The sequence below is a fragment of the Pan troglodytes genome, chromosome 7 (genome assembly GCF_028858775.2).
Source record: "Pan troglodytes isolate AG18354 chromosome 7, NHGRI_mPanTro3-v2.0_pri, whole genome shotgun sequence".
Classification (NCBI taxonomy): domain Eukaryota; kingdom Metazoa; phylum Chordata; class Mammalia; order Primates; family Hominidae; genus Pan; species Pan troglodytes.
In genome coordinates this window covers 14,143,977-14,156,272 of record NC_072405.2, presented here as the reverse complement: position 1 = coordinate 14,156,272, position 12,296 = coordinate 14,143,977, and the positions used below count along the sequence as shown (strand labels likewise).

The following is a 12,296-nucleotide window of genomic DNA, read 5'->3' as shown; positions in this document are numbered from 1 at the left end:
CCATTCTATTCAGTCACCCCTTTGCTCACTGAGATAAATGTATATGTGATTGCCTCATTTGGAGAGGCTAATCAGGAACTCAAAAGAATGCAACCATTTGTCTCATAACTACCTATGACCAGGAAGCCCCTTCCCCTTGTCTCACCTTCACCTTCACCTGGAGTTGTCCCGCCTTTCCAGACTGAACCAATGTACATCTTACACATATTGATTGATGTCTCATGTCTCTCTAAAATGTATCAAACCAAGCTGTATCCCTACCACCTTAAGCACATGTTGTCAGGACCTCCTGAGGCTGTGTCACAGGCATGTTTCCTCAATCTTGGCAAAATAAACTTTCTGAATTAACTGAGACCTCAGACTTTTGGGGTGCATATAGTCTTAGGCCTTGAGAGCCCTCTCGTAGTTTCCATATTTTTGCCCTCTTGGATGCTGGCACCAAGCAAACCTTGGCTATCCTGCTTAAAGGGACATTTGGAGAGGGGCTCTGGAGGGCGAGGGGCCACATGAAGGAAAACAAGGTTCCCCGGCTGACAACCAGCACCAACTGCCAGGCACATGCATGAGGCCGTCCTGGATGTTCCGCCCAGCTGGCCCTCCAGCTGCAGGTAGCCACACAAATGAGCCCAGCTTAAACCAGCCAGGAAGTCCCCATGCAACTCACAGGGTCCTGAGCAATAATGACTTGTGGTGGTTTTTAAAGTTTCTAATTTTAGGTGCAATAGGTAACTGAAACAGCCCACAAGGGTGTGAGCCTGTGGAGGGTGCATTTCCCACCTGCTGAAGCTTCTCAATTCCCAGGATCCAATCCGGATAAGACTCTTGTTCTCAGTGTCCTTGATGGAAATGGCAATGAACTTTTTGCAGATTGGACCATCTCAGGGGAATCCCAAAGATCGGAAACTACTTTCTTTCTCAGAATCTTCCACACAACATTGAGCCTTAGGAATTTCTAAGAAGGATCTGGAATGAAAAAAAAAATCTTTTGAAAAGGTATTTGTATAGCTTCAGTTCAGCAAGATTCATAGTGGGTGTTAGACTAATTACTGGTGTTAAGCCAAACCATGTTTTTCAAAGACTCATCTGGCCTCAAGGTTGGCAGGATCAGAGTGGCCTCCCAGGATCTATCATATCCTCAGAAGAGTTGGTTCAACTGGGATGTACCCAGATCTCTTTGAGCTAGTATGATACTCCCTTGAGCCAAAGGCTGCCACATCACATCTCCTTTAAGTCCCCCTAAGTACGATCCCAGAAGTATTGACAAAATAGTGCTATTCCTGAAGATTTCAGGAGGACATAAATGAAGAGATTAAACTGCAAGGTACCAAAACTTCCATCTTTGCTAAAGACCCTCATCCAGGCTGGGCGCGGTGGCTCACGCCTGTAATCCCAGCACTTTGGGAGGCCAAGGAGGGCGGATCACCTGAGGTCGGGAGTTCAAAACCAGCCTGACCAACGTGGAGAAACCCCATCTCTACAAAAAATACACAATTAGCCGGTCGTGGTGGCACAAGCCTGTAATCCCAGCTACTAGGGAGGCTGAGGCAGGAGAATCGCTTGAACCTGGGAGGCGTAGGTTGCGGTGAGCTGAGATCGTGCCATTGCACTGCAGCCTGGGCAACAAGAGTAAAACTCCATCTCAAAAACCATCAAACAAAAAGCCCTTATCCAACGGTCATGCCACTCTATCTGGCCATGTAATTTCTCCTCCTGGCTTTCTGTAGCAACAGCCTTCTGAGGAACCTCACTCTGCCTTTCAAAACCCCTTCAACTTGTACCCTTCATCAGCAAAGTACTTAGCTCAACATATAAGCCTCTGGGGGTACTCATCCGCATGCCATTTCAGGATATTTCCAGCAACATCATCTTCACTACCCCAGGACAGCATTTTGGAGTGGATTACGTGCCTGCTGGATGTGTTGTACTTGAGCGAGTTAGAGAAAATGCCACACTTTGAGACGAATTAAAAGTCTGTTCATTTAACCGGCGGCTAAGAAATGGCTAACGTTTAAAGTTCTCTCGGCCTCCAAGAAGGGGCTAGATTTTCTTTTATACTTTGGTTTAAAAAGGGGAGGGGGGTCTAGTTAAAACAATTTTACAGAAGTAGGCAAAAAAGTTAAAAGGATAAATTGTTAAGGCAAGTAAAGAATTCTAGGTCTAGGGGCTTTAAGACTATTATGAGGTGATAGACGCGGGGCTTTGGGCGTTATCAATTGAACGAATTCCTGGGAACTGCGGATATTTGCTCGCCACAATATCTTATCAGTTAATTGCATTCTTTGATGTGCTGGGAGTCAACTTGCACAAGTTAAGTCCTTGAGGAAGGGGCTGCCAGTGAAAGAGCCAAGATGGAGTCTGTCTCGCTCTCTTAACTAAGGGAGAGTCAATTCAGGTGGAAACAAGGCTAGGTGATTCAAAGAAAGGGAGAGTCTAAGAACAGGGTTAGTAAAAACAAGGTTGGGCATTACATTCCTCTCTTGTGTTTTTGGGGAATCAAATCATTGATTCTTCAGTTATAACAAGGGGGTTATATTGAGTCTTAAGATACATAAGGTTGATAGAAGCTATGTGTTGTTTTACAAAATTAAGAAACTAATATACAAGGTCCAAAAATTACATTTAATAGGATGGGGAGGGGGTCTGGCTAACTTAGTAATTAGAATAGCTAGCTCTGGGTTCTAGTTGAACATGCTTTGATACTAGGGGATGTTATTTTCTTGTTCTTGTTGGCGCTTATCTAGATTTTCTTGCACTTTCTGGACAGTATCTTTTATGACTAAGAATGGTGGAGGAACAGTTAAGTCAACTTTGTCAGGGTGTTTCTGGAACAGAGGGTTACTTAGATCAGTTAAAGGCCTGATTGGCTTGGGTGGGCTTTATGAGACTAGGGTTTTTTTGGATGGTGAACATAGTCTTAACATTAAATCCTGGGATATAAAATCTTAATCTTGATGACATGCCATGATACTATTGAGTTGAATTAAGGTCATGGACAGTTATAGTAAGAGGATTACAATTTTTTCTAGTACATAATTTAGGTGAGAAGTAGGACTTATGGAAAGAGTTGAAGATCTGGTTGATCTTCTAGAGTAGGTGGCTAAAGTTACACATGTCTAATCAGGACAAAAACTGTTAAGTATCTTGACAGCTAGCGTCAGGGTGATTTCTAGGACAGAGGCAAAAGCCAATATTTTGGAGTCTTTTTTTCTGCACTTTTGGAGCTTCTACACTTAGTTTGGCTCTTGGAGTGTCTGAATGTTGCTGCAAGGTCTACATTTCCTGCTCCTGGGACTGGCAGATTGTGTTGCTTTTCATGGGTATGGGCTGGCTTTGGGAACAGTACACATAAATCAACTGCAAAGGAGACTTGGAGGTACTGGCCTTCTAGTGGTGTTTGCAAATACACGTCCTGTTGTGAAAGAGGTGAGGAGAAAGGAGTAGGAAGGCACAGAGGACGTAAGGGGCAATAACAAGTAAGTGAGTTAGTAAAAAGAATGAATCTAATGGCTTCACCTGACTTAGGTGCAGTTTTAAGGGGACTGACTTAGGCCTGGGACTTATGTTTTTAGTTGGGCTCTGTTGGCCTTTTTGATGCGGGAGTGATGAATGTAAGCAGGAATGCCATCTACATTCAGAGCCATTGGCGTCGTGAGGATGACGGTGTGAGGTCTTTTCTAAGCAGGAGTGAGTCTTTCTTTTTGGAACTTTTTAACAAACACTAGGTCTCCTGGCTGGAACGAATGGCAGGACTTTGGTCAGGAATTGGATTGGGATGGGCTCCTCGAACATGTGGCAGGATGATATCTTGTACCTGTTGGAGAGACTATAGGTACTGTAATCAATTAGTTTGTGATATTTCTGCTAATTTGGCATCTCTTAGCTTAGGCAAGATAGGCAGCGCCTTCCTAAACATGATTTCAAAAGGTGAGAACTTAGCCTGGTAAGGGGTGCACCTTACTTTGTGTAGGGCTAAAGGAAGGAAACTTACTTTACACTAGTTTTTAAGATCAATTTTATAAGCGTGTTTTTTAGGGTGTGGTTCATGCGTTCTACTTGCCTGGAGCTCTGGGGTTGATAGGCACAATGAAGCTTCTGTTGAATGTTTAACGCCTTACTGACTGACTGAGCTATAGGCGAGGTGAAGGCTGCTCTATTATCAGACTTTATGGCAGCAGGCAGCCTATATTGAGGGATGATTTCATTGAGTAAAAACTTAACTACTGTGTTGGTGGTTTCATTTTCGGTAGCAAATGCCTTAGTCTATCTGGAGAAGGTGTCTACTAGTACTAGAAGGTATTTGTACTTAGCCTGGTGTGGTTTGACTTCTGTAAAGTCAATTTCTTACTTTTTTCTTGGCAACTTTTTTCAGAGACAGTGGCCTGGGCTGGGTTTAGGACTTTGTTTGGCATTTACTTGGGCGCAGGTTGTGCACTGGAGAGCTGCTTAATCTGTTAGGCTTTGAAGATGGGGGATCTGAAAATGGCTCCGGAGGAGTTGAGGTAGCTTTGCTCTTTTTAAGTGGGTGGTAGACTGTAGGTGACTGATTAAAGTTTCTTTAAGAGTTCAGGGTATGAAGATTCTAGAGTCAGGAAGAATCTACTAACTTTCCTGATTTCTATTGGCTCTGAGATCTGAAGCCAGTTTTTTTGTTGTTGAGTATACGGGATTGTCAGGCAGATCTGGCTGTGGAAAGGAGACTGTGGGCAGCAAGTTTAGAGGCGTGACTGAAAGTCTCGCTGAGACCTGAGCTACTGAATCAGCTTTCTGGTTACTATGGGCAACGGCCGTGTTTTCTTTTTGATGTTCTTTGCAGTGGATCACAGCTACCTGCTGAGGTGAGTAGCCTGCTTTCCTGGTAGATGGCTTTATGTACATGCACAGCAGCAAAGGCGTACTTGCTGTCAGTGTAAATGTTAATACGTTTATTCCACTTTATCGGAGAGCCTGAGTGAGGGCGATCAATTCAGCCTTTTGTGCTGAGGTGTTCGCTGGTAAAGCTTGAGCTTACAACACATGTGTCTCCATGGTAACAGCTGCACTGGGTTTTCATACTTCCTGCTTGAGGAAGCTGCTACTGTCTGTGAACACGGCGGCATCTGCCTTTTCTAGGGGCACAGCTTGAAGATCAGATCGGCCAGTTTCGATAGTTTCTAACAGTTCTTGACAGTCATGAGCAGGAATAGTGGAGTCTGGGTCAGGAAGTAGTGTAGCTGGATTGAAACACTTTGTGGGAGAGAAAGTCAAACGAGGCTGATCTAACAGTAAACTTCGATACTGCAAGATGCCAGCATTTGACATCTATTTGCCAGAAGCACTTCGTAGTAAGGTCTTTATGGCGTGAGGAGCTGTAAGGGTTCAATTTTGGCTTAGAGTTAACTTATCATCTTCCTGGACTAGGCTTGCTGTAGCCGCTACAGTTCACAGACAACTTGGCCATCCACAGGCCACAGGCTCTAGCCTCTTAGATAAATAGGCCACTGGGCGGCTTTAGGGTCTTAGAGTCTGAGTGAGCACGTCTTCAGCAACTCCTTGGCTTTTATGGAGATATTAGGGAGGGCTAAAGCAGGGGCTTCAGTTAATGCAAAATTAGCGGGCTATTTCATTCTGTACTTCTTGGATAGCTGCCACTAAGATTTTTGTTTGTCTTTTGAATGCTTTATCAGCGGCCTTTTCAGCTGCCACTAATATTTTTGTTTGTCTTTTGAATGTTTTATCAGCGGCCTTTTCAGCAGCCTGTGTTTCTTGTTTTTGTTTTTTAAACTTTTGACTGTCAAAAACTTTTTGGGCTATTTCTAAAAGCTGACTGATATTTATTCTAGCAAATTTTTCTTGTTTTTGGAGTTTCTTTTTTAAATCCGGAGCTGCCTGAGCCACAGATGCTAAATTAAGAGCACGGCTATTTTCGGGAGCTGCCGGGTCAAAAGGGGTGTAAATCCGATAAGCCTCCTGGAGGCGCTCTAAAAACGTTCTTGGTGACTTATCGGGCCTTTGGACAACTTCGGTCGTCTTAGACAAGTTTATGGGTTTCTAAGTGGCTCTTTTAATACTTGCGAGGAGATACCGGTGAAAATCGTCTGAAGCTCCCTTTCTACTTGAGGAATTTGGGTGCCAGTTAGGCCGGGTAGAGGGAAAGACCTCCTCAAGGAGGTCTCTAGCTTCTTCTTCTGGTCTATTGGCTGATGTGAGGAAGTACTTTTTGGCTTCTTTTCGGATACATTTGCTTTTTTCAGAGGTGAAAAGGGTTAAAATGAGCTGTTGGCATCATCTTAGTTGGGTGGGTGAGTCCGGAGTACAGACTCTGTCAGAGAGGTCAAAGCCTGGGGCTTTTCAGAGAAGGGAGGATTATGGGTTTTCTAATTACATAAGTCAGAAGTAGAAAAAGGGACATAAACTAAGAAGGAAGCTGAGCGCTCGTCACCTGGAGGGACTTGTGCCTCTCTCAGTGGTAGTAGAGGGGTTATTTCTTCCTGCCGCTGTCGCTATTGAGAGGCAATGTGTGGCGAGCCTACAGGGGACGTCGTCGAGGAGACATGGGATAACTTTAAGGGAGAAGGCTGGTTGTAAGGCGGTGGGACTGGGTGAGGGAGACTCCCCTCTTCTTCAGAGGGAGGCAGTACAGGGGGAGCTGAACCGGCTGAGGGTCGAGGCGAAAACGCGGTCTGGCTTAGGAGGAGCTTGGAGGTAGAATTATGAATGGCGCATGAACGGAGCCATGGAGGTGGGATCCGGACTAAACTTAGCTATTGATCAATGTGGGGAAACTGATCAGGGTGGCTAGGAGTTTCGGTAACAACCTGCCACACAGCTTGAACAATTGTGAGGTTCAATGACCCTTCAGGGGGCCACTTGACTTTAAACTTCGGCCATTTTATTTTGCACAGTGTCTGGAGCTTGCCTTTTTTAAGGCGGACTTTATAATCCTCTGAGGAACTGAGAGGAAAATTCAGCATACATTGGAGAGGGCTTTAAATTTTACAAGACTGGGAGGAAGTGTTTCTTATTATTTTTTTTTTTTGAAGGCAATTTAATAAGATTTGAGCATAGATATTAAACTTAGCACGGACAGAGAAACTTATTTCTTGGGGGACTGGAGTATTGAAAGCACAGCATCAACATGACTAGAAAGAGCAGAAAAACTACAACAGCTAATACCACTTGCTACATTACTGTAAATTAAGATTGAGGGAGGAGGACTAGAGCCAGCCTGAGATCTTCTGGGTCAGTTTGATCTAGGCGTTCTTCTTCTTCTTCTAGATCTGTACCTTAAATGTTTTCGGTATCTTTATGACTTAAAGGCAAATAGTTTAAGCTTAGCTTTTTCTTTTAAGGGTTTAAGGAGTGAGAGCAGAGCGAAGTCCTGGAGACGCTGAACTTCCTGTCGCACTGGAAAACGAGATGAGCAGGTTAGGGGGCAGGGATGAGGCAGAAAAGGACTACTGAGATCATTTTTAAGATGGGAGAGTAGCCACAGAGGAACAGAGTAAGAATCTAAATGAAGCAAAGCAGTACGGGCGTACGTTTCTTTACACAGTGTTCTACTTAAGGGCACAGGAAAAGTTACAGAATGACAAGAGAGGTGAGCAAGGAAATCTGCAGGGTGGCCGTTTTGAACTCACTACTGGTTTGGTTTAGAGGAGGTCTAATCACTTGGACGTGGAGTATGACGATCTAAATACTTACAACTTTCATGGTGCTAGAAATCTGAATCAGGCGAATGTTTTTCACACTTGTTCTTGTAACAACACATGACTTGCTTCTGGCAGAAAAGACAGGACTGTGGTGGCCAGCCTAAAAGATTGATAAGAAATTTAACCTCCTGTGACAAAAAATCAGCACTAAGGACTTTGAAGAAGTTTTTACTTAGACGTCTTTGGCAATATCAATATCTTGACATGTAAAACTTTGACAACTACTAACAAGACAATAGACACTGAACAGAACAATCGACATGAAACAAACAATTGACTTTAGGGCATGTAAACAGTTATGACAGTTTCTCCCCTTTTTTTTTTTTTTTTTTTTTTTTTTAGACAGACAAGGGGAGGGGGTCCTGTGATGGGATCAGTCAGATGCCTGCCTGGCCGCTCCCCCTGAGGGGACTTGGGATCCTCTTAGCATTGGCAGGCCGGTATAAACTTCCGGCTCAGATGGAGCTATGCCTGATGCTGCCTTAAGCCTTATGAGGTCGCCACGGAACCGCAGGTGAGGGCCCACTTGAACTCCGTAGCTTTCGCCGTGGAGCTACAAACTGCAGGACAAGCGCAAGCCCTTGTCCTCCCTCATTCATTCATTATTCACACAGAGTATATAACAGTTTTTTTTTTTTTTCTTTCTTGGAGATTCTTCAAGAAACTTGAACAAGAGAAAGATGAGAGATAGAAAAAGAGGGAGAGAGAGTGACAGGTCTGCCAGAAACCAGGACTTAGTCCTCCAGCATCCTGGGATGTGGACTGAGTCAAGGGAGGGCCCCTGTCAGGGCCACTTCCCTCCTAGAAAGAGACACAGAGGTGCCTAACAGAAAACCAGGGCTCTACCTTCTAGCGTCCTAGAGAAACAGGCAGAGTCGAAAGATGGACACCCTCATCAGGGCCGCTTCCCTCTTACTAGATCTGAAGTCAAATCTGACCTACGTGACCTCGGGGTCAGAAGTCGAGGACTCAGAGGTGGAATTTTTATGGGCACCCACACGGTAGTAGATCCGCTCTCCTCTGGAAGACGGTCACCTTTCAAGGACCTGAAGATTTTTTTTCAGGTGGCACCCCCCACAAGCCGGCCGTCCTTCCGGGGGAGCCCGGCTCTCGCCTCATGGCATTTCCCGCTGGGGCCTCCAAATGTTGTACTTGAATGAGTTAGAGAAAATGCCACACTTTGACATGAATTAAGAGTCTGCTTATTTAGCTGGTGGCCAAGAAATGGCTAACACTTAAAGTTCTCTTGGCCCCGAAGAAGGGGCTAGATTTTCTTTTATACTTCAGTTTAGAAATGGGAAACGGGTCTAGTTAAAAGAATTTTACAGAAGTAAAGTAGGCAAAAAAGTTAAAAGGATAAATTGATACAGGAAAGTAAACAGTTCTAGGTCTAAGGGCTTTAAGACGATTACAAAGTGATAGACGTGGGGCTTTAGGCATTATCAATCGGACAAATTCCTGGGAACTGCGGATATTGCTCGCCCCACAGTATCTTATCAGTTCATTGCATTCTTTGATGTGCTAAGAGTCAGCTTGCACAAGTTAAGTCCTTGAGGAAGGGGCTGCCAGTGAAAAAGCCAAGATAAAAGCTGTCCCCAGTGTTAGAGGTGGGGCCTGGTGGGAAGAGATTGGATCATAGGGGTGGATTTCTCATGAATGCTTTAGCATCATCCTTTTGGTCCTGTCCTTGCAATAGTGAGTGAGTTCTTGCAAGATCGGGTTGTTTACGAGTGTGTAGCACCTCCCTCCTTAGTCTCTTGCTCCCGCTTCACCTTTTGCCATCATTGTAATTTTCCTGAGGCCTCCACAGAAGCTCAGATGTCAGTGTCATGCTCCCTGTACAGCCTACAAAACTGCGAGCCAATTAAACCTCTTTTCTTTATATATTACCCAGTCTCAGGTATTTCTTTATAGCATGAGAGAACAGCCAAATCCAGCAGCAATAGACAATATGTAGCAAATGTGCATGGCTGTGTTTCAATAAAACTTTATTGACAAACACATGTGCAAGCAGGTCAGATTTGGCCCATGTGCCATAGTGTCCCAACGTCTGCTCTGGAATATTCTGTTCAGACTGGATGGACATCTCTACGTTTTCTTTTTTTTTTTTTTTTGAGACAAAGTCTCACTGTTGCCCAGGTTGGAGTGCAGTGGTGCAATCTTTGCTTGCCACAACCTCTGCCTCCTGGGTTCAAGCAATTCTCCTGCCTCAGCCTCCCAAGTAGCTGGGATTACAGGCACCTGCCACCACACCTGGCTAATTTTTGTATTTTTTAATAGAAATAGGGTTTCACCATGTTGGCCATGCTGGTCTCAAACTCCTGACATCAGGTGATCCACCCACCTCAGCCTCCCAAAATGCTGGGATTACAGGTGCCCGCCACCACACCTGGCTAATTTTTGTATTTTTAGTAGAGATGTGGTTTCACTATGTTGCCCTGGCTGGGCTCGAACTCCTGATCTCAAGTGATCCACCTGCCTCGGCCTCCCAAAGTGCTGAGATTACACGTGTGAGCCACTGCAGCTGCCCTCTAGATTTTTTTTCTTTTTTTGACCATTGCTTATTTGGTTTGACTTTCATTTTCTTCCCCATTGTGGTAGTCATTTTCTGAATGCCTGTTAGTTTGTCCATCTCTCTCCTCTGCAGTCTCTAGAGTCAGATGAAATCCTCTGCAGGTGCAATGGTGTAACACTCTCTAGTGCTGAATTTTGAGCAGGAGAAAGAGAGCAAGAGTGACCACTACCTTTGGAAACTCTGGCCTCCTGAGAATTTGGTGTCTCCTCTGCAAAGGTTGCATACCTGTTAACCCACAGGCCAGAGAGAGAGACAAGCCAGAATATCATGATCTGTTGAGCTTGAGTTTAATATTTGATGCACAGAGATCACTGAGTTTTTTGATAAGAATTAGAGGGGGAAGATATGGCCACAGAGAACAATTTCTATCTCCAGGTGAGGATTCAGGAGATAATTCTGTGAACAGAACTTCCTGAGAACTGAGATGGGGGAAATCGCTGGCATTAGAAGAGTGAAAAGGTCAGTAATTAAGGCTACGACTGTGCTCTTAGAGGCAAAAGAAGAAAATGAGAGTGCCAGGCATGAATAATGAGAAAACTTTGATGGAATTAGCCATGCAGAAGAGATACTAAATGCATCCTCATTCTTCTCATAGTCAAAAGTTTTTGCTTAAGCTGGATGGGAAAAAGAGAATCCCATTTCACTAAGTATAAAAGAGGAGATTTTAGAGAAGGTCTCAGAAGAAAGAGATGTGGGAGTTTGGTGAAACTCACCAGAGGCTGAACCCTCTCCAGCATAACACAGGGATTGGGAGGAGCGGGGCGGCATTAGGCCAGGTGCATAGCCCAGTGCTGCTCTCTCTGGACTTTCTGCTCTCTCTGGAATTGTTTGCTAGCTGAGCTTATCCATTTACATAATTTTCAGTGCCATTTCTCAGCTAATGAGTCCTGAACTTTTGTCTTGAGGCTAGACTTCTCCTTCAAACAGCAGTCTTAAACACTCAACTTCTTTCTTGTTTTTTCCACTTGTCAACTCATGAACACCTCAACCTTGTTACATCTAAAGCCAAACTCATGGCTTGGAGTAGTAGGTGATGGCTGTAATCCCAGTGCTATGGGAGGCTGAGGTGGGAGGATTACTTGAGGCCAGGAGTTTGAAGCCAGCCCGGAAAACACAGTGAGACTCCCTATCTACAAAAAAAAAAAAAAAAAAAAAAAAAGCTAGGCATGGTGATGTGCATCTGTAGGATCTGTAGTCCTGCTACATGGCAGGCTGAGGCAGGAGGATCACTTGAGCCCAGGAGTTTGAGGCTGCAAAGAGCTATGATTGCACCAATGCACTCCAGCCTGGGTGACACAGCCAGAGACCATGTCCTAAAAAAAAAAACCCAAAGCCAAACTCTTTTTCCTCCTCCTTCTCCATGGGCTCTGTCCATGCCATCTCTGTTCTGTAAATGGCACCACCCCCTGCTGAGCTGCTCAAGGTGGTCATAACTCATGTGTTGTGCTAACTCTGCTTTTGCCCTCTTCTCCAGTCAGCAAGTCCTGTGATTCTAAACTTTATCCAACTTGTCCACTCTCTCTAGCTTCACTGTCGTTATCTTTGCCTAGGACACCACTATCTCAGCTGGGCTACAGCAGGCTCCTAACTGGTCTTAACTGGTACTCTGCACCTGCTCTCCATGCTCAGCAATCCATTTCCTACCTGGCAGCTTCAGTGATCTTAAGGCGTCTATTGAGTCTCATCCCTGCCTTTCCTGCCCATGGTACATAGAATAAAATCGAGACCCCGAGTCTTCTGCCTGTTCCTGCCACCTCTCCAACCCTCTCCTATCTCCTGCCCTTGGCCTACTCTATTTCAGCCACTATGGCCTCCTTTTGTTTTCTTGGACTTTAAAACCTTTTCCCACAACAGGGCCTTTGCACTTGCTGCTTCAGCCTGGAATGATTTTCCTCTGCACGTCCCCAAATTAGACCATCCTTTAGGTGTCAGCTAAAATGATGCTTCCACAGACAGCTCTTCCCTGACCCCCTTCTAAAGTGGACTTCCCTGCTCTTCTCCACCTTAACCTCTTATTGTTTCTTGTTGTGGGA

At 44.8% G+C, this 12,296-nt stretch overlaps 1 long non-coding RNA gene and 1 pseudogene across 2 annotated transcripts in view; one reads left to right on the top strand and one right to left on the bottom strand.

Moving 5' to 3' along the window:
• The window catches only part of LOC129135846 (spidroin-2-like), a 111,402-nt pseudogene that overhangs the window by 21,850 nt on the left and 77,256 nt on the right, over positions 1-12,296 (bottom strand).
• LOC134810809 (uncharacterized) overlaps positions 1-12,296 on the top strand; it is a 102,505-nt gene that overhangs the window by 54,175 nt on the left and 36,034 nt on the right. The window lies entirely within an intron of this gene.